This window comes from Anas platyrhynchos, chromosome 1 (assembly GCF_047663525.1).
Source record: "Anas platyrhynchos isolate ZD024472 breed Pekin duck chromosome 1, IASCAAS_PekinDuck_T2T, whole genome shotgun sequence".
In the NCBI taxonomy this organism is placed as follows: Eukaryota; Metazoa; Chordata; class Aves; order Anseriformes; family Anatidae; genus Anas; species Anas platyrhynchos.
This window is the reverse complement of record NC_092587.1, coordinates 131,865,772-131,886,959: the sequence shown is the minus strand read 5'-3', so window position 1 is coordinate 131,886,959 and position 21,188 is coordinate 131,865,772. Positions and strand designations below refer to the sequence as shown.

Here is a 21,188-nt window from a genome sequence, read left to right as displayed (position 1 = left end):
TTTTGAAGTCAATGGCACTTGCACTTCTCAGACCCTGGGAAAAATAACTTTTTAATGCTGACTATACATAATATCACCTACTGGCTGCAGAAAAGTTAGTGCTATAAAATTTACATGAAGGCATGGTGTTATGTTAGGTCATACACATATATATAAGAATTTAGGCAATCTGGATTGTCATTCAGATTATTGCCCTGATCTGTATGAATTTCAAAGGTTCTTAATTTCTCACTTAAGCATTTGAAAAAACAGACCTGATGTTTATTGAACAGAGCTGGCAGAATACATTAAAGTTGGTGTACAGATAAGCATTAAGCACCATGAGACACTCAGTGGTGCTGAGCGTAATAATCATCATTTTCCCCTTTCCAATCTTAAGCTCTTTGGTCCTTGGTCTTTAAAGAAATTATGTTTAGAGTAACAGAATCAGAACCTTTGTGTTTTCCTGCTGGAGTAGCAAGGCCAAGGAAGCTTCAGAAAGGCAGCCTAACTTTGCAGTTTTCCACGTTTCAAAAGTCTTTCTCTGTCCTCAGTGAGTTTAGCTAATTAGTTGCATTTTCAAGCTTTGGGTTGTGTGGTTTTGTCTGCCTTTTATTTTTCCTTAAGTTCTGATATTTGATTAAGATTTTTTATAATGGCTTTGGAACATACTTTACAAACTTCTCTCTGTCTGAACATAGCATAAGATAGAGAATATAAAATATGATAGCCAATTAATAATACTAAGATCCTGACCATTCTTTATATGTGGTGTCCTTCAATAAAGTACAGACTAGAGAGTTGTTAAAAATCTAAGAGCTATGTTTGCTGAAATACTTCTTGAAGTAGATGGAGAAATGAAAGAAAACACACCAAAGATGATTGGATCATCTGTTTATGGTATCAGAATTGCACTGAAACATAGAAGATCACATATATTAAGAGGCAGTACTTTACTCAAATTCATTGTGTGGATTTCTCCCTATCTTGTTATACAAACAAACCTTTCATATATATGCTAGTCAAAAGAGGTGAACTTGTCATTAGTGAAGAGGAATAGTTACCCATTAATTCCTGTAAGGAATGTGACTAAGAGGCAGCTCATGTCAACCATCAGGTTACTCAGGCTGCCCGATCAACAGGACCACAACTTAGAGCAATATGTCCTGTAACATGCAGATGATAATTTTGGTATCTTTTTTTTTTCCTGGAATTTCACTTCTCTTACAGACTCCTACAGTATTTTATTAAAAAGTTCCAATATGGTGAAATATTTAGGCTACCGGCCAGCTCAGAGGTTTGGCTTCCTTAGACCAAGAAGCTGCCAGACCAGTTTTCTGTACTACAGAGTCTACACGATATTTATGTGTGGTTTTTTGTTGCTTTTTTTTTTTTGGTTGGTTGGTTGGGTTTTTGTCTGCACATTTGGAAATGGACAGGTTTTTCCCTGCCCTGTTCTCTGCAGATAAACTCATGTTCCTGCTCTTTATTTAATTCAGTGTATTTCTCTAGCCAGTATTCTGGGCTGCGTTTTTAATACCCAGACAGTATAACCTCTCACTGTATGTCATGCATTTTAATTGGGGGAGGATTATAATTCACATAGTTAAACTGTGAGTAATTTAATTTAAATAGTTCTAACCACTGTAGCTCTACAAATGATTTAAGTAAAGGGAAAAGGTAAAGTTGGAACGTAATTTGCAGCATAAGAAAAAGTTTCAGCATCTTCAGTCTTTAGTCTTTACCATAGTTACAGTTGCTTAACCAGCATAAACTTTATATGAGCAGAATGAGCATCTGTTTGATGTTTCTAAGACCTTTGGTCTTACTAAATAAAATATGTAAGTTTGTGCCCCTAGTTTTCTTCTTAACACTCCTTCTTTTCTATGTAAATAGCAAAACAGGCGTATGTAATTTAATATGAATCAATTATTATCGCCAGATCATAAGATAATTCAGATGGGAAGGGACGTTGGGAGGTGCCTGGCCCAGCACCTGACTCAAAGCAGGGCCAGCTTGGGGTCAGACTGGGCTGCTCAGGGCCTGGTCCACTCGGGGCTTCTAACATCCAGAGGTAGAGACTGCACAGAAGTCTTCTTGCAGGAAAATTCAGTTTTTCTAATGCTGAATGTACCAATTACTCCGTATAAAAATCTAATTTTCAAATAGCTTTTACTAATCAGTGTTCTCTTTGGAGATTAGGTCACTTCTGCCACGCTTTTTAGAACAGCTATTTATTTGCACTCCTAATACCGGCTGCATTTTTGCAGTGTCGAACTGCTTAGCATGCCATGCTTTTCCAAGTGTACGCGAACTGAAGTATGACTCCAGCTGTAAGTTTTATTCTTAGATGGTTCCTCTCCTCAAACTCTTTTTCTGATTCTAAGCAAATAAATAACTAAGTAATAGTGCAACCATTTAACTATAAAGCTTCTGCATATTTGACCTGGCTTAAAATAAAGGGAAGAATCTATTTATGTAATAGTTTTGCAAAGTGCTTTAAAAAGATATTAGTTACCTCAAGAATTAAAGAATTGTTTCAAATGAGAAATAGTACCCTGGAAATGAAGCTCCACTGACAATACAGCAGAGTTTGTCTTAGAGCATCGAAATGAAGGTAATATTACATCCCCTGCCTTGACTAAGTTCGTGACCATGATCTATTTTATTAGGAATGATTAAAAGGAGGAGATTTTTCAACATTTTTTGCTTAGGGAATGTTCCTTAGATCAGATCTGTTGTTTGTGTTGTTTAGTGCTGCTGCCTTTTGAAGGAGTCTTTGGAAATGGGAGCGTGAAATTGTGAAATCACGCATTTCTCATGAAGTGACGAGTATTGAGGTTAGTACAGTTGGGGCACACCTTGCTCAGGAAACTCTCTGCTCTTGTGTAGAAGTAGAAAACACGGCAAGCAGAGGAGATAGTGCTCAGAAGAAAGGGACTGGCTATGGCTGTGGGGAAGTCGGCTGGCTCCTGAAGTGTCAGTATCGCTGGAATGAGTTTCCCAGTTTCAAGCCGGAGGGAAGGAGTGGGTGGAGAGTGCCTGGGAAATTGAGATTGATGCTGCTGGATGATACACATGAAATCTCCAACTCTCCAACAGTTTAGCATTTAATAACCTGCTAGGTACTTTACCAGACAGTGTAAGCACCTGCGACTGTATTTTCAAAGCTCAAGTGTGGCAATGTCCAAGCAGCTGCCATTTGTTAGCCACAGCCAGAGACTGATGGTCAGTCTGTGATCCCAGGAAGAGCTGCCTGGGTCTCATCTTTCAGCTTCCTGACTCACAAGCTAAATAAGCTTGTTTCTGATCCCTGAATAACTAACTATATTTCAGCTGTATCTTTCCTTCTTACAAATTTAAGAACAGCTTTTGCAGTCACTCTTTGGAATTGAATTCATACTCATATCCGTCTTTCCAAGCAAAAGGATGAGACCATGTGTAGGTAGGTAGAAGAAGACAGGATGGAAGGATGTGTAAACTTGAGCTTTTTGCCACGTTCAGTGTGTTGTTTCAGAGTGAGGCTGTGGTTTTTGCATATTCTCAGTAGGCTAGGATTTCCCAAGAAATTCGGCTGGTGGTAACCTGAATTAGGTAAAATTTAAAATACAAGCAACGGTAGTGGGGGTGGGGGAGTGCTTATCTTAGTGCTTAGCTCTGAGTTTAGAATCTGCATCGTCTTAGGTGGTGCAAAATCCAAACCAAGGAGAGACTTCTTTCTCTCTCTCCCTATTGCATGTGAGATCTTCTTTTATAAACCTTTTTCTTTCTTCTAGAAAGCTTGTCCTTATTTGAATAACCCATGACCCATTGTTCCTCTTAACTTCAACCCACATTACTAGTTTTAAGAGAGTTCATGATGTTGACTGTCAGCTTTACAACAAACATACTGCGTGGGCCCATGTAGAAGAAATACGAGAAATTATTTCTTCTTCTGTTTCCCTTACACTGGGGTATATATGTGTTTTCCTTCAATTACACTCTTATTATGTGCTGTCCCACAACATCTTTTAAAGGAAACATGAGTGTAACACCCTAGAGTATTTTTTAAATGCTTTAAGGAATTTGATGAGAATTTCACATTTTTACAATGATATTTTTCAACAGCATGGTAGAAGACACCTGCACTCCCCCAGAATTACAGCCCCTGCAGAGGTCCCTGTCTGGAAATAAAAGCCACAGGGATACAATGATAAGATAGTTCATGTAACAACATTGAGAAACTGCCCAAGAAATGTATTTTTTTTTTCTGTTTTTGTGAGACTTGTTTAGCAGCTTGCAAAATGAATAGTTCTATGTCAGCATGCTCTGTAGCATTTCGTGTCCATTTGCATATAATTCAAGCACTTTTAAAATTTCTTTTGTCACCTATAATTGATGAGGATGTGGAAGAAGTAAATAACATGCAGAAGTATTGGCTGGGCAGCTATCGTCAGGCCATCTGCAGGAGGGACACCCCGAAAACTATCCTCTGGTCCAACTTCTGAAAACTTTTGAATGGCTGGAAAGCTGCCAATAGTTCTTCCAGTATTTGTGCATTTCCCTATTATTTTTGGCACTGTACGGTTCCACAATATGTACGTTTCTTTCCTATTTTCTGCCCAATAGCTCCAGCATCACACTTAGTGAGCTAATCAAACAAATAACATTGTTCAGCACTGTGAAGAGATGAGCGAGCTGTCTGTCTGTTTTTTTCTTCCCGCTCTGAATAATGCAGATTTTCCATTGCAGAAATTTACCAGATAAGGAATGAACCAAAACGTTGGCTTGAGAAATGTTATTAGTCGAAGGGTCCATAGTACTGGTGATTCAGTCATCTGTCAGCCTGATAAATGGATTAGCGTAAGAGGTGTTCCAGTGGGGAAATGCAGCCCATAGGGCTTCCAGCTAATTATATTTAAGTTGTTTAGTACTGCTGGGAAGCAGCATCCAGGCAATTACTGAAAGCTTTGATGCAGTGTGCACTATTAGAGTGTGTGTTCAGAAACTCATTACCCTTTCGTGCTTGTGTTGGATGGATTCTAGGAAGCTGACATGAAACAGAGAGCAGGAATCAATAACTGAAAAGACATTTTAGTTAGCTTCTGATCCATTTCCTGATTCAGCAGCTTCCAGCCTCGAGTGTTTCATACAGTTGCCATAATATAAAAAGGGACTTAAATATATTAATTATCATATGTACGCATCTGGTTACGACAATATGCAGCGGAAGGTCCTCCCTAGATGAAGCTGCAAAAGGCCCTTTGGGGACAGGCCCCTCTCAGGTGCCCTGTGGCATGCCCAGAGCGCCTGCCCTGCCTGCCCCTAGGGCGGTGACTGCGATCATTCCTCTCGTGGTGGTTATTTTTGCCTCCACAACAGCAAGATTGCATTACTGCAGTGTCCGTCATGCCCCCTCCTCGCAATTTCTTGGAAACTACAGCTAATCCGAAACAAAGCCAATGATATTGCCTACGCATATTAAAGCCCTTTTAGGAAAATTGTGCTAGCTCTGTCTTTGCTGCAGGCTGCAGTTCCCGTTACTGATGCACCTCTAGAAAACTGTACACACTCTGCATCATCCAAATGTGGAAAACAATAATTCTTACCACGTGCTGCTCATGTATTGGGTACACGCAAGCGGTGCACACTAAAAGTAGTGCAGTATTTGCACAAACAGAGGCCTATATATAGTGTATTTTTCTTTTTAAGCACTCAGTTATTAATCAGTTAATGGAGATTGTAAGGGTAATGCTGAGGAGACTAAATTCATCTTTTCTGTTTCTTCTACTTCTCCACTTTTGCCTGAGGTAGAGCTAAATAGACAAAATAGAAGATTACAGCTGAGTGCTTCTTAAAGGGATAATTCTTTCCCACCTTTAATAATTAAAAGCTTTTATTTATTTCTCCATCACAACAATCCTAGTCATGCTGTGCGTTGTGTTTCATATTTCATAAAGTTAAGCAGAAATCTCATGACTTACTATCAAGAAGCAAGTGGGTTGTTTTGTTGTTGTTGTTGTGGGATTTTTTTTTAATCTGGGCTTCTTTGTCAGAAAATATTTTTTTGCTTGAGAGTTGCCAAGATAAATGTTGTGCTAATTTGTACGTTTATATCTGTCTGATATACAATAATAATAATATATAATTCATCTCTCTGATAAAAAATTCTTGTCAGAAGACCATGGGGTAGTGTTGTAGGCTGCAGTACCCATGAATCCACATACTGTAAAAAATACTCTTACAATACTAAGCACGGTCACTATCAGTACCTGCCTTGGTTACTGACAGACAGAGGAGCTTTCCATAAATTCATTAATAGTGCAGAAAGTGCTGGTCTTCCAAATAAAGACAGATAGCTCACCTATTTCCTGTCTCGAAAACTATTATGCAGTGATAGTAGAATACACACAGCTGAAGCAGACAAAGACTGAGGCTGGCAAAGCATCTGTGCAGGCAAAGTATTGACTGTGGTAAATAATGCTGAGAATCAGTGCTCTTAACTGTGGCTTCGAATCTGGCTCTGACATTGCTTGTCCTGAGTTTCTGTTCAGGATGCTAATAGTGAATTTACCTCTGGATAAAGAGCCTGCACACAAAACATGGCAGGATGGAGCCAAATTAACGATGCCACGTTTCTGCAATTCTTCGTTTCATGATGTCCACTAGCTTTGACTGAATTAGTTGAGAAGAAACATGAAAAGAATTTCCCCTCACAGTGAAGGCTGTAAGTGGAAGTTTTATGTTCCCTAGAGACTCTTGCTTCAGTGTTTCAGCCCAAACTCTGAACTACACCTGAATGAGTAAAATGTTCTGGGGAGCGGCTCTTGAGTCTTAAGTATTTTAAGATTTTCTGGAAGGACGGGGGTTATTTCTGAGGTTTCTTTGTTGCTTTGTCTCAAACTTTACCCTGGGAAAACTTTTTGCACAAGTATTATAATGAATATTTATTTCAAAGTTGACTCTCTGATTTCTGACTGACTCATGACTTGACTTCCTTCATCTAATCTCCCTTTACCATTCATTTATGGTAGATTTAAAATATAAAAAAAAAAAAAAATCACAACCCTCTTCTAACTTCCTTTAGAGGAGGTGGCTGTGGGGAAAAGATTGATAAGTATCGAGGTAGAAAAGAATTTTTATCATAGCAAGCCATTAAATAGTGTTTATTTACTCTATAAGACCTCAGGGCAAATACATTAATATGCAGGCATTGTGTGGGTGTTTCTGAACAGAGGCTGAAGTTCCAGTGCATCCATATTCTGTGGAAATACATTAGAGAAAGCCAGCACGTTGTGTTGAAAATGATGGACCTGTTTTTGGCTCCACATGACTGCAGGGTTTTGTCCATGATCCTTGGACAGGTGAATTGCTGGTCATGTCCCAGAGATGGCCATGTGCACTGTCCTGGTGTGATCATGTTTATGTATAATGTTAATCCTTAAAGAAACTGAAAACCCAGCACAACAGTAGAAGTTTTGCAAATGTTGGAGTGTTTTCTTCACTGATTTGTGCACTTTTCAGGCATTGCTTTATCTGTTTTGAACATCTTCAGAAAGGACAACTCAGTTTATTTTTTGCTGGAGGTGGCATAATTATTGATGTCCTGCTGGAATCTTCCATATATTCCTGTTTTCCTGCGAGTCGAATCCCCCAGGGATTGTTTGAAAATATTAAAGCTGTTTGTCAAGTTGAAAGAAAGCAAAATATTCATGTTGCGCACTAGGTATCCTGTACTTCTTTTACAGAGATTGATAGCGAAATCTCTCAAAAATGCTTTTGTAGTTCAGTATCTGCTGAAGATGGCCTATTTATCATTTAAATTCTTCTGTGCCTTTAAAATTTGGAAAGGAGGGGGGATAATAAATTACCCACCCAATTAATGCTTTTTATTACAGAACAATGTTAGAGAAGTGTGCTGAAAGAATAACGTCACTGGTTTGGTTTCTCCTTATCTTTGTTGTCTGGTAGAAGTAAATAGAATTATTTAGGTGAAGCTACGTAGAAATTGCATTTAAACATGAGTCATTTTAGAAACATATTTATGTACCTAAATCTATTTAGAGGAATTCAATAGGTTTTACAAAATAGTCTTCCTAAAGAATGTGACTAAATACTGTAAGTCAAGAGTAAATCTGCTATACCAGTCAGGTGTGTGACTCCTGGACACCTGTGCAGCAGGTATTTTCCAGTGCCTCCTGTAAACGTCCGTGTTCTGGATTTCGGTGGGCACCTTCCATACAAGCAGGGATTTTCCTCTTGGTTGGGTGTACGAGAGCTGAAGCCCATATTGGCTGTGGGATTGCTTCACTGAGGTTGTATCCTATGAAGTACCTGCAAGAAAAGGGGGTTGGTGGACATCTCTGCATTGTTTGGTCAAATTTTGTGGTTATAGTAGTACAACATCCAAAGTCAAGCCACATGTATGAGATTCGAAGTCAGTGAACAAGAAGGAGATTTCGTAAGACTTATTTTTGGTTGGTAATTGAACATGGTTAATTTGTCGGGCCATTTAGCTGCCCAGTGCATCGCGACAAAGATAGCTACCTTGAGACTTGCAGTATCTATCCTCACCTTTGTGAAAGAGACGAAATTTTTTTAAGGTTGCTGACTCCGGTGTCACTGGTGAGCAGTTCCTCATGGAGACATGCGAGTTGGAAGTGTTGGGAGCCCAGCAAGCTCCCTGAGGCAGCAGTCAGCTCGGCCGTGTCTGCTGGCACCTGGGGCCGAGGCGCGGGTTCAGGGAGCCGCTGCCTGCGGCCATCTCACCACCGAGCTGCATGGCCTGGGCAGGGGAGCGCCCGACACCACTCGGCTTTGGCAGAGCCCTTTCAGCTCCAGGAGGAGAGCACTGCTGTCCTAAATTAGGAGCCAGAGTATTATTCATAGCAGAGTTTAGTCCACCTGTCTCCGAAGGGCTGCTTGCCATTCTGGGGCCCTGCATATAGCCCATGTAGCACGCACTCCCTCACTGCAACCAGCGGCACTGCCTGCTCACCGCCCGTCTCCCCCTGCGCTGCGGTTACCGAGCCAGACCATGGCTGCAGATCATAAGATACTTAATTTATGAGCAGCAAAGCACAATTACATCACCTGACTTCCCTCCTCTGTATTACAGACTTTGCCCAGCCGTCTCTGTATGAAACCCAGGAACTTGTGCGTTTGGCTGCAGGGTAGCTTGTGTTTTCACATCAGTTTGCCTTCCAGAAGTCTCTCCAGACAGGCCTTGCTATCAACAAATGGAGAATCTCTGCATTCTCCTTTTGAGAGCTACGCAAATGGTTAATCACAGGTGATGATGAGCATGTGCTTTATTTCTCATTTGAACTTGGCCTCAGCTTCCAGGTAGTGCTTTGTTTTATAGATACCCTCCTGTGCTAGATTAACAAGCCAGTTGGTACTTAGCATTTTCTTCCCATGGAAATACTTACATGCTGTAATCAGGTCATCTGTCTTTTTTTTTTTCCTTCTTTTGATAAACTGCGTAGGTTGAACTCTTCAAATATTTCATATTAAAGTATTTTCTTCAGCCCTCTAATCACTTTTGCAGCTGTTTTCTGTGATTTCTGTTTTTTTTGCAACTTCTTTCTAAACTGTGGAGATCTGAATCCACAGCTGGTTATCAGATGTAAACTAGCATTGCCAATGAAAGTCTAAAAAGCAAAATGTTAAGACAAATTTTCCTTCTTTCTACACTGTTTATTTCAAAGCTTATATTAGCTCTTACTGCAATATGAAATTTGATTTTAAGAAACCTTTTTTGTTGAGTAAAGACTTATGTGTAGGGGCATCTGCTAGCAAAACAGGTTATTACAACCATCCATGAATGCTCTCACCCAGTTGTAAAGGAAATCTTTAACTTTTAAGTGTCACTGACACTTGTGGATAATAAAACTTGAATATATATGCAATTTCTTTTTATCTCCAAGTTGTCTCTTTTCCCTTGCTTCTTTCTTGCAGATCATTAATTTACTTGACTCTAGTCTTAGTACAAAAGCGTTTTCAAGTAGAGAGCTAGTGTAAATGCTTCTACCAAAAAGTTGTCTGGCGAGGTAACCAAAACCAGTCTTAGAATAGGATTTGAGACTTTTCCAGCCTGTGTGACCTGTGCTACCTGATACCTTCTGTTTGTCCATGGGCAACATGGGTAGATGACAGGCCTCCAAGGGATTCCAACACTGATAAAAACTGCTGGGGCCTGGAGCACGTCCCCTGTGAGGACAGGCTGAGAGCTGGGGCTGCTCAGCCTGGAGAAGAGGAGGCTCAGGGAGAGGAGGCTGAGCCATGTCTATAAATGCCTGAAGGGAGGGTGCTGAGAGGATGGAGCCAGGCTCTGCCCAGTGCCAGGACAAGAGGCAATGGGCTCAAGCTGCAACACAGGAGTCTCCCTCTGAACATCAGGCAGCACTTCTGTGCTGTGTGGGTGGCTGAGCTCTGGGATCTTCCTCCCTGGAGATCTTCAAAAGCTGCCTGGACGTGGGCCCGGGCAGCCTGCTCTGGGTGTCCCTGCTTGAGCTGGGGATTGGACCAGATGAGCTCCACAGCTCCCTTCCCACCCCAGCCATGCTGTGATAAGGTCATCCAGTATGTAATATTGTTGAACAAGACAAGTGAAACCATAGTCCAGCCAATTTAGGAGTATAATTAGGACAGAAATAATTAAATATATAGCTCACATAATACTTCAATTTACATTGCTGTAATAGGAGCCTGTATCTGGTATTTTACGATACCCACTAAACTATATGAATCCTGCAGAAGCCTTCAGCACATGAGTCAGTTATTTCCCTGGTATTTCTCCCCAGAGCAGCCCCTATGCGTTAGCTATTGTTGCACCCCATAATGTCAGAGTATTGAATAGAGTTAATTTTAATATACTAATACTCTTAACAATTTTACCATAAGACATGGAAGTTGTAACAGCAAAATCCTCTAATTGTTGCTGGGATTTTCAGATTGCACATTTACACAGAGCTGTATTTTTTGAATGTATTGTATTTTGCATAAACATGACATGCTCCACAGAAAAATTAGAAGGAAAACAATTCCAGTGTCTTCTGAGAATTAGATAGGCAAGCGTATGGGTAGCCAGACAGATGGAGGTTCATACGTGTTCAACAGACAAACTCGGAAAACATACAGGCTTATGGCTGATGATGTATCATGAATAATTTGTGATGCTTAAATAGTCATTTCTTGTCCCTTGTATAGTCATTCAGCTTGGATTAGAATAGGTGTGTGTCTTTCTCATGTGAATAGTTGTATTTGGTTAGATGGCATACTTGTCTCACAGTGTTGTATATGAGAACATGTTGTAGTACTGCAGACTGAGAATTAGAACTGGATTTATGAAAGCTTCTCCTGATGATGTTTTTAAATATGCTATTTATTAAATTGACTATATTATAAAGTGATCCTCAATGTATAGTTTTAAAAGCTGTTAAACATTTGTGTGGAAGAGCATAATTAGTTTAAGAAGTCTCTAAAGAATATCTCATTTCACTTTACAGCATTTAATTATTATATTATATAGAAAAAACTGAGCATAAGACGTAAGGCTTGAGATGCAGGAGTAGGAAGATAGTTAAGATACATTGCAGTTGAATCACAGAGGAAATGTGAAATAAGGATTTACTCATCGTGTTCGATGGCAGGCATGGAAAAGTCTGTAAATAGGTTTATTATTGCAGAAGAATGCCGGACTATCTTTCATGTTTGATTTTCACAAATACCTTCTTTTAGACCTTCCCCCAAAAACTTACAGGAAGGTGAATTCTTTGGCCTACTTACTTCTTTTTGCACAGAAATCAGTTTCCACTGGCATTTTTCTCAGAGACAACTTTTGTGTGCTGCTGTGAGGCAGTGAACCAGCTTTTCAGTGCTGTGTTCAACTGTGGTTCCCTAGCCTGTCAGCTAGATGAATTTCTTGCTGATGTTTGATCAAAGACGCTGGAGATTGTTGAGCCAAGTTCAGTGTGCATTAGGTTCCTGGAAAAGTGCACTTAGCTTTGCAAAGCACTTGAATGCTTTGGGTCACTGGGTCTTGCTCTTTCCCTCTCTCTTTCTGTCACAGATGGTGTTTTTTTTCCTCTTAGGGTTCTGCCAAAGCTCCTAACTTGGGAGACAGAACATTGGCGAATGCCAAAAGAGCAATGGGTCAAATGCTCTTGTTTCGATGAGGCGATGCAAAGCTGCTTGACCGGTACCTCTCTCTCTTATTGCAGCCCTCTCCGCTGTCAGATGTGGTGATCTCCATGGTAACTCAAACCCCCAGATTCTTGACAGCAGCCTGCGAGGAGCAGCATTCAGCAGCTCAAGGGTCTCACGACCAGGTAAGCCAAAGTACGCGCCAGGCATGAGCCTGCCTCGGGAACACAGTCTCCTGGCCAGCTGCCTTTCAGATTTTTTCATGGTGAAACCACACATGCAGCTCAAGCTTAGCAAGTTAATTCCTATGCTTGTATCTGATGATAAAGTTTTACCAGCGCTATCATTCAAGGGTACAGCAATCCAGCCCTCTCAAACAGAGACATTTGACAAAAAGTCTACATTTACTCAGAGACGACTTCTAAGCTACAGACTGAAGAGCTGCGATGTAACAAAACAAAGTGCTTTATGATTCTTTAAGTGGCGGCTGTGCTAAGTAATTGCTTTGGTTGGAAATAACCCCAAAACACATCTGCATTAAGATCTGTCTTTCTGCTGTACCCACACTGCTGTCAGTACCGCTCCTTCCCTGACAGGAGGTTTGAGCTCTCTTAACCTCCTGGAATCATTTGTAGAGCCTATTTGGGTGTTTATGTAACCTTCATTGGTACTCTGTAGCCTTTTGAAAGTGTTGTTTTGCTCTTTACACACTGCTGCTTTCTAAATCCCTCGCTATGCTAATTACAGCATATGGGGTGTTCTGGTTAACATCGTAAGGAGGTACAAAATTTTTCTTTTTTTTTTTTTTTTTTTTTTTTTGTGAATGATGGAGAAAATGTCAAGAAAAAACAAGATCCTTCCCATTTGGGGAAAATACAGGGGACTATACAGCTGTATTCACTATTCCAGTATCCCTAATGCTGTGAACAAAAATAATATCTCTGTTCTTACATGTGTGGAGGTTTTATTAACCCTTTTTGTCATAAGGTTTCACTAGCATTTGTATTACATTGTTTCTGTGACATGAAAATTATATTATTATTTTTTTAAGTCCCCAGTTTCTATGCACCATTCTCTGGGTATGACCTACTTTCTTTCTTGAAAGCCCACATGGCTATAATACACTTTGCCCATCCTATGAATTGATGCACACTGCTCTGAGTAAACACTCTGCTACCCTTATTAACCACTGTGCCACCTTCTGTGTCATAACTGCTATCAAGAATATTTTATACTTACTTTTGTATCAGTGATTAGACTCAGCTAATGTTGAGCTAGTACTGGATGATTTTATTGGGGAAGTGTAGAACACTTTTCTTCAGTTATTATTTTCTGTCAACAAGTACTATTTTTTATCTGTCTCCGTCTTAATCCATTTAACTCACATTTTGATACAACTGATAATACAGAGAGCAGATTTCTTAATCTTGAATGTGTGGCTGTAAGCTACATGCCTTTCAAAAGTATCTGTGTTTCACCTATGAAGTAACTTTTTTTGACCAAAATTCATAACTTTATCAGATGATTAAATCCCATCTGCTGTATTGACCAATTTGCTATAAAATGTTGTTGACTGGTGTTGACTGTTTATTTGTATCATTTCCCAGTGAATTTATACTTTATCACTTTGTCAGTTGTTTTGCCTGAGATTAATAGTGGCTTAGAGCTCTGTAATTACTGATACCATACCGTTTACCAGCTTCAAATATTGGCAGAAAATGCTAGCAGTCTTACTGAATTTCTTTGGTGTTCCATAATGTATTGAAAATTAGCGTCATTGAGATGATACTCTCTCAAACACTTTTAAGACTCTAAAGCACAAATTATCTGGGTGTGCTGATTTAAAGTTGTCTTTTAACATTCATTTTGGTTACTAATGGCCTCCTCATCTGTAAAAATGCTTTTTTCTACTTTCAGAGACAATTTTTTTTTTTTTTTTTTTTAAAGCATAACATGTTTATATTCTGTTAAAACATAAGTCAGAAGTTGGAGACTATCAGCTGATAATTTCCTATTTAAATTAATTGTATTTGAATACTTTTTTTAGCAAGTGTAATGTGTATTTCAATCTAATTAGGGCCTTAATGCAGGACTAAAGTAAGCTTTTTGCCACAGGTTGCCATTTTTTTGGTCTGTTTTAGTAGTGGCTTTGGCCCCTGCTGGTAGTGGGGTAGGGAGAGTCCTTCCACATTTTCATCTCTGTACTTTCTCTCAAATGTATAGTTTTCCTCAGGTTCACAAGGCCAATGAGCTTCCATGATTGTGATTAACCAGTCTTTACATGCTCAATATGCAGGTTTAGAATGGAGTTATCCTTTTGGTGTTTGAAAAAGTATTTTAGGAACAAAATTTAGGAGTGGCTGATATTTTACTACTGACTGCATGTTATTTCTAGATGACATCTGAGATGGAAATCCTTTGTAGTTATTTTCATGTTTCACAAATACATTCATAAGGAATAGATGACCCAGTTTTCTGATACAGTTTGGTAGCTTGCTTTATCTCATCTTACCAACAATATATTCTCCTGAGATCTCCTAGTTTATTATCTATGTGTATTCAGGATCTTAAGCCTTTGGTTTATCAATAATTTGGGTAGATAATGGTACCATCAATGTGGTGTATCATCCTCTATTTATTTTTTCCTTGCTTTGTTTAATAACAAGTTTTCCTGAAAAGTTAAAAAATACAATTTCAATATTTTAATTGTGGAGATCTCCCCAGTAGTTTGAAGCAACAGCAACTATACAAAGTATCTCCTTCAAAATAAAAATTTACAGCCTTGTTTGCTGGCTTCTCAGGCCTCTGATCCTTCCCTCCACAGAGGTTGCCATATGTAAGGCTGAGTTTATACTGCATTTGTTTCTGTAACACCTCACAGTTTACTTTAGAAGCCTTTTGCCTGCCCTAGCTCATCCTTATCCGAAGACAGTAACCACATGTCACTGACATGAAGCTTATTCTGTAAATATTGCTCCTTCTCTCCATGGATATGAGTTGCAGTTCCAAAGACCAGAGTCTGTCAACTCTTCACCAGAAACATAGCCAATAATTGATCCTCAGTCTTTTTACTTCTTGTTTTCTGTCACTTAGAAGATCAGGCAGATCTCCAGGACCTCTTTCACGTCTTTCTTTCTGAAATGTGCAGCTGTTCTTACTCTAGCCAGAGATGATGTAAGTTGAACTGACGATATGTGCTTTAGCACTTTTCCATCTCATAGTAACACTATCTCCTGAGGAGAATGGCTCTCGCCAGTCTACAGTGAAGATGGAGCCAATATAGGTAGAAAATGTCACGCTTCAAAGAAAGAAGTTGCAGAAGAAATTCATGCAAATTCACAACATCAAGTGCTGTAGAAACCCTTTCTTGGATTTTGGAGAGGTACTAGGAGCAGCTGGTGCAAATCTGCTTAGACAGTTCTGGAGCAATTTCTTACTTGAACCAGTAAGAGGAAACCAAAAAGCTACAGGGTTTTGCATGAGTAAAGCAGATATTTCTGAGGGTCTAAGGAAACAAACAAACAATAAATAAATAAATAAAACTAATTTTGCCACTGTTGTGAGAGCCACTAAGCATAAAGTTAGGTAGAATCAGGTTATTTTGCTAATTCTCATCCCTACTTTAATGAAGAAGAACTTTGCATTTTGTGTCTTGTTGTCTTCATACATAATGCTTCACAGAAGCAATCAGTGAAGAGGATCTGTACTCTCTCTTATCTAAGTAACCTTTCTTAATTCAGGGGTCAAGTTTTAGAGACAAAAGAGAAGAGCTTCTCGAGTCTATTCCTGTTCTGCCCTTAGTGTAGTACTCTATGCCTGTGCGCTGTACAGCTTTTTCAGCCTCCCCGGGGTCTGTTCCTGCATCTAATTTTGACGTTGGCTCCTTTGGCTATGTAGAAAATGTTGCAGTCTTATTTATTCCTCTGATTCATTACAAAGGTGTAATGTTATTTAGCTATTAAGCATAAAAAATCAGTAAGATTTTGCAAAGTCAGTAATCGATTGTTAGTGGATCTACCCTTTTGCCTGGTATTGGACTACAAAATTTTTTTCAGTCCTGTGCTTTAGTACTGCAGTTACACAAACACAGTTTCCATGTTGGGTGCCAGACCACTTTAGTATCTTCTACTAGGTAGCCACTGAAATTATTTCCTGAAGTTTGTAGTGGCTTTTGAAATTCAAGGCTAAAATCATTATCAAGAGTAACAAAGAAAAAAGTGTTTTAACAAAAAAAATGTGTTGATTTTGTCACATGCATTCTTATGGTTATCACTCTATTATTGATATGATGGGAGTGGCAAATGAGGTCATGTGTGATGTGTTCTATGAATGAATATGGTAGATGTGAGAGTATGAAAAATTGGGTAAGATCAGTTAGAAACAGTAAGAGTATGCATACCATATCAGGAAGAAAGAGACAAACCTTTACTAGATTGATGCTTATTGCATTAATTAGTTTCTTTGAATTTAAGAACTGGATGGATAGGGCATAAGTGAAAGATATTTCAAGCATATTAGTAAAAAGGTGAAAAGTATAATTAGTAAAAAGGTTACAATGGTAAAAAGGGGTCCTGTTGGCAGTAGATCCTACCAGTTCATTTCGTAGATCACTTAGACTTACGAACTACAACATTCAAGCTACTTTCAAATAATATCCTTCATAATGTTATTCTTTTTTTTTTTTTTTTTGTAAAAAAACTGTATATTGGTTTTGATTTCTAAGATTGCTTTTCAGATAGAGCCACCAACTAATTCAGAGCCTGTGGGCCTACACGAGAACTTCTTGCTTTGACTGCTCAGTGTTCATTATTTCTTATTCTGAAGTTATTCTTACAAGTCGCTGTTCACTGAAAAATAGTGAACTGTTGGCATAATATTTTTAAAAGTAAGCATATTTTAAAATAACATAGAAATGTAAAGGATGTTTATTTTTATCATTTGTGGTTATTTCAGGTCTAAAACCGTGTTATGTTTGCATATTTCCTGATACTGCCCTTGCTAGTTGGTGCATCAGTTTACTAAACTCTTTGTTCATGAAAATATTATTTGATTAGTTTGTTGGTTTTTGTTTGTTTGTTTGACCTTCTAGATCAGTCAGAAGAAAGTATATCTTGCTAGAACATAAACATTTAGGGTTATGGTTCAGTGGTAGGGGAATGGTTGGACCAGATGATCTTGGAGATCTTTTTCAACCTTAATGATTCTATGAACTTATACTTGGGTGACAATTTCTATGACTTTACATTGTTCTAAAGAGGTAAGGAAGCTACTGTTCCTGTCATGGCCAACTTCTGAGATCCTTGTTTTGAGCCTTGCTTTTTCATAATAGCAATACTTCAACTAATTGCTACTCTTCCTGCCCCCTCCTCCCTCCGGAAGGTTTTTGATGATAGTGGAGAGTCTTGAGGATGCATTCCAAAATAAGATGATAAAATGTATTATCCTTGGATTTTTAAACTAAATTTGTGATTATTTAAGGCATAACGCAGATCTTTTAAGACTGAGGTCTGACCATCCTGTACTCTCTGTACCTGATGTGCAGAGCGTGTTAGGATTCCATGTTCACCACGTCAATCACCTGAAAGTGCTAGTAATAGATAGAAAGCCTGGAGAAAGATGATTTATGTGCTAATCACTAATAAAGTCTGTATTTAGTTTACCCAGAGTGCCAGACTAAGTCAAAGGTGCTGTGTGTGTACCTCCACAAGCTATGAATGAAATCTGTTTTAGAAATCTGCCACCACTCTGGTTGGGAGTGTGGAGCGGCCGCGCAGTGATGTTGGGGAAGGAGAGCTGTGCCTTGTGGAGACCACGCAGCCAAGCCACTCTTCTTCTCCACCTGAAGCCTGCTTGACTTGTCTGGGCAGAACTGAGGAAATTCACTGTCCACATGGATTCAGCTCAGGCTGTGGCGCTCTTGGAAAACTTGGTATGGCTGGCACATACTGGAGGCATAGTGTCTTCTGCAAACTACTGGTGATGAGAAAGTGTGTATGAGCAGTGAACCTGCTGCTTCCCAAATAGAGTTAGAGCAGTTTCCTTCTGAAGAAGACCAGGATTTTCTGCTTTTCAAATGTTTGTTTACTTGAAGCCTTTGCTTTAAACTAAATTCTTTTTTTTTATCACATTTTTCTGTCGAAAATGAATTATTATGAGCAGTCTAGTTGAACGTACTTTTAAATATCTGAACATCTCCCAGATTCATCCCACAGAGAAAAAGGACACGTAGTATACATGTTTTTTCAGTAAGTTCTCTGTAAGCGAAGCCTTTGAGATGCACAGGATCTGTGTTGCTATTTACTTACTTGTATGGGCTGTTCCTACCTGAACTGCTTTGATTTAATGGAGAATTCATAGAAATTACTGATAATCATGCTTCTGTATAGATTGCATGTGCTCAAGATTTGCGCCCAGTATGTGGATTAGCATCAGTTCCTTTTATCAGCTGTAGTGAATAATTTCAGTCTTCGGTCAGACTGTGAGGATTTTCACATAATATTTTACTGTCTAGTCTTCACTTCAAGTGCTGCAAGTGAAAATAAATCAAATTATTATTTTTCCTCAAAAGTTTAATTATCTGCAGTCGTGAGAGTTAAGACATAATTATTCAGTATGAACTTGTGAGATTTGAGGTATAATTAATCAAAATGGAATTGCAAGTGTGTCTTGGCTGGCACAACATTTTTACTTACACACTGAGGTCACAGGTTCACACTTGACTCTGTAACGGGGAACCTTGGCCCAAGGAATGTGACAGACTTAGTAGAGTTGTAGCATTACAGCTGGAGAGGAAATATCATCACCAAGAAAGCCGTGGTGGAGTAAGATACAGCAGAGCCTGCACTGATACAGCTGAGCCACAAGAGCAGAGCTCTCAGGTGTCCCGCACCATTTGGTGCAAAGTCGATGCCCAGCCACCAGCGGCTGATCTCAGCTGCCACATGCTGGGATGTAGGATGGAGGCAGCTCCAGAGCAGGCAGGGGGAGATGAGGCAGTGTCCTGCTGTGCCAGACCAGAGCTCCAGCTGCCTGACAGAAGCAAATGCTGCTGCTCGCTCCGTGTTGCGGTGGGCAGCCGGCCCTGCAGTGCTTTGTGTGGGTTCGGGCAAAGCCCTTTGAATAATCGACATTGCCTTCAGATGGTCACAGGTGAGATGGCTTCCCAGGACTGTACAGCATCGTACCTTTTTCTGATATGTGGCTCCAGCCATTGGGTTTTATTATGTTTTTTACCGATTCAGAAGATGTATGAGGAATGGAAAGGGACTTCTTCAAACAATGTGTCCATTGTAATAAAACAAAGCTGTTTTATAGTTTTTATTCTGTATGAGGTGGTTAACGTTTTCGTGTTGGCTACTCTGTGAGCTACAATGTAGGTTAGCAACTATCCCAAATCTGTCTAGCATGAATTGTATTGATGGTCAACTTAAATCAGTTTAAATAATCTTAGTTCAAGTGATGCATGCACAAATTAATTTCCCATTTATCTAGCCTGCTTCCAGTCCTAATAAACAGAATAATCAATCACAGGAACCTTCTTCTATAGCATGCGTGTGCATCTCTGATCAAGGAAATGTAAAATAATTTCTCTCTAGTCTCTCTTTGGTTCCCCCAATAATCAAGGTCTCAGCATTAATGATTTATCTTAATCACCATTCCGTGCCATTATGGAAAATAGAGAAGAAAGATAAGAACACCCCTTTTTTCTTTATTTGTATATTCATATATTAAAGAGTGATTACATTCAACGTCATAAATCTAATTTTATAAGTATAAGGTACTCCCAGTTCCCCACAGCACAAAAAAGATGCCAGTCTAACTCAGATAAATCTTTACAAACAAAAAGGCAAAGATGCCATGTTTTAGTGTTTGTATTTTAGTGGTCTATACTAATCTTTGTCAGTAATGGCTTGTCTGAAGTCACTGGCGCCTTTCTTACTGATCCCACTGAGTTCAAGACTTTGGCTAGAAATTTTCTGTCTTCATTGAAATGTAGTATAAAGTGCCAAGCAAAACCTGATGTTACTTTATAGGAAGGTACTAGGAAAAAAAAAAAAAGAACAAACAATTAAAAGCTTCTCTTCAGGTCATCATTTGAAAGATCCTCCTTAATGAACTAGCTACATCCCACAGAGTTACAGTCACAGCGTGGCTGAGGCTGGCAGGGAGCTCTGGAGGTCATCTGCTCCGACCCCCTGCTCAGGCAGGGCAACCAGAGCACACTGCACAGCATCACGTCTGGCTGGAACAGGACAGAACAGGAACTGGCCTGACAATGCAATCATGTTCTTACTTTTATGCTGAACTACATATATATAAACTGTCCGTGGTATTTTAATTATATACTTACATAGTTTATTATTTATTTAATAGCCTTTGCCTAGGTACGCTATTGCGAAAAATGTGTGATATCCAAAAGATCAACTTGCAGTTTGTTTCTAGTAGTATTTTGCAACTTCTTGGTATATTTTTGCCTTCATAAATCAATTCCCCCACTTGCAATCACCACAGCATTAAGGCAAACTTGTGTTCTAGCTGGTTTATCTAAAAAAGTGTTCAGTATATGTCCCATTAAGTGTAGTTGACAAGATTAGGAAAACAGCAATCCATCTTAAGAAGTATTCCTACCATGGTAGTTAATGGCAATGTCGGGACTGCTGGTTCAGAAATACTTTTCCAGATCATGGTATAGTGAGGAGTTGCTTGCAAATGGTATGTAAATACATCCTGAGCAGTCTAATGCTGCTTCTGATGTTTTAGCTTGGAGGTGCTGCTGCTGTTTCTGCCTCTTCTGCTCAATGCTGATAGCACAGTAAAATTAGTTTGGGGAAATCTGGGTGTAATTCAAGTGTAGCTGCTGGCTTTTTTACAGGAATTGAATCGTGTCCCATATAAACTCAATGTAGACTTGAAACATTTTGTCATCTTGCCTTATTAATAATACACTCAATGTTAAATACTTATTTAATATTAGAATATCTTCTTATGTCTGTAGAGAAATGAAATGCAGAAAGTATGCTTATTTGTCCTGTGAGCTTCCAAGTTACAAAATTTGTTCCAAAAAAGATTTGGCATGAATACAT

General features: G+C 39.2%; 1 protein-coding gene across 12 annotated transcripts in view; it reads left to right on the top strand.

The window, feature by feature from the left end:
• Positions 1 to 21,188, top strand: part of TBL1X (transducin beta like 1 X-linked) — a 239,196-nt gene that overhangs the window by 132,133 nt on the left and 85,875 nt on the right. For all 12 annotated transcript variants that reach the window (XM_072029631.1, XM_038173040.2, XM_038173043.2 and 9 more), the window contains one exon: positions 12,183 to 12,290. The gene's annotated coding sequence lies outside the window, so the exon portion shown is untranslated. The remainder of the gene's footprint in view (positions 1 to 12,182; positions 12,291 to 21,188) is intronic.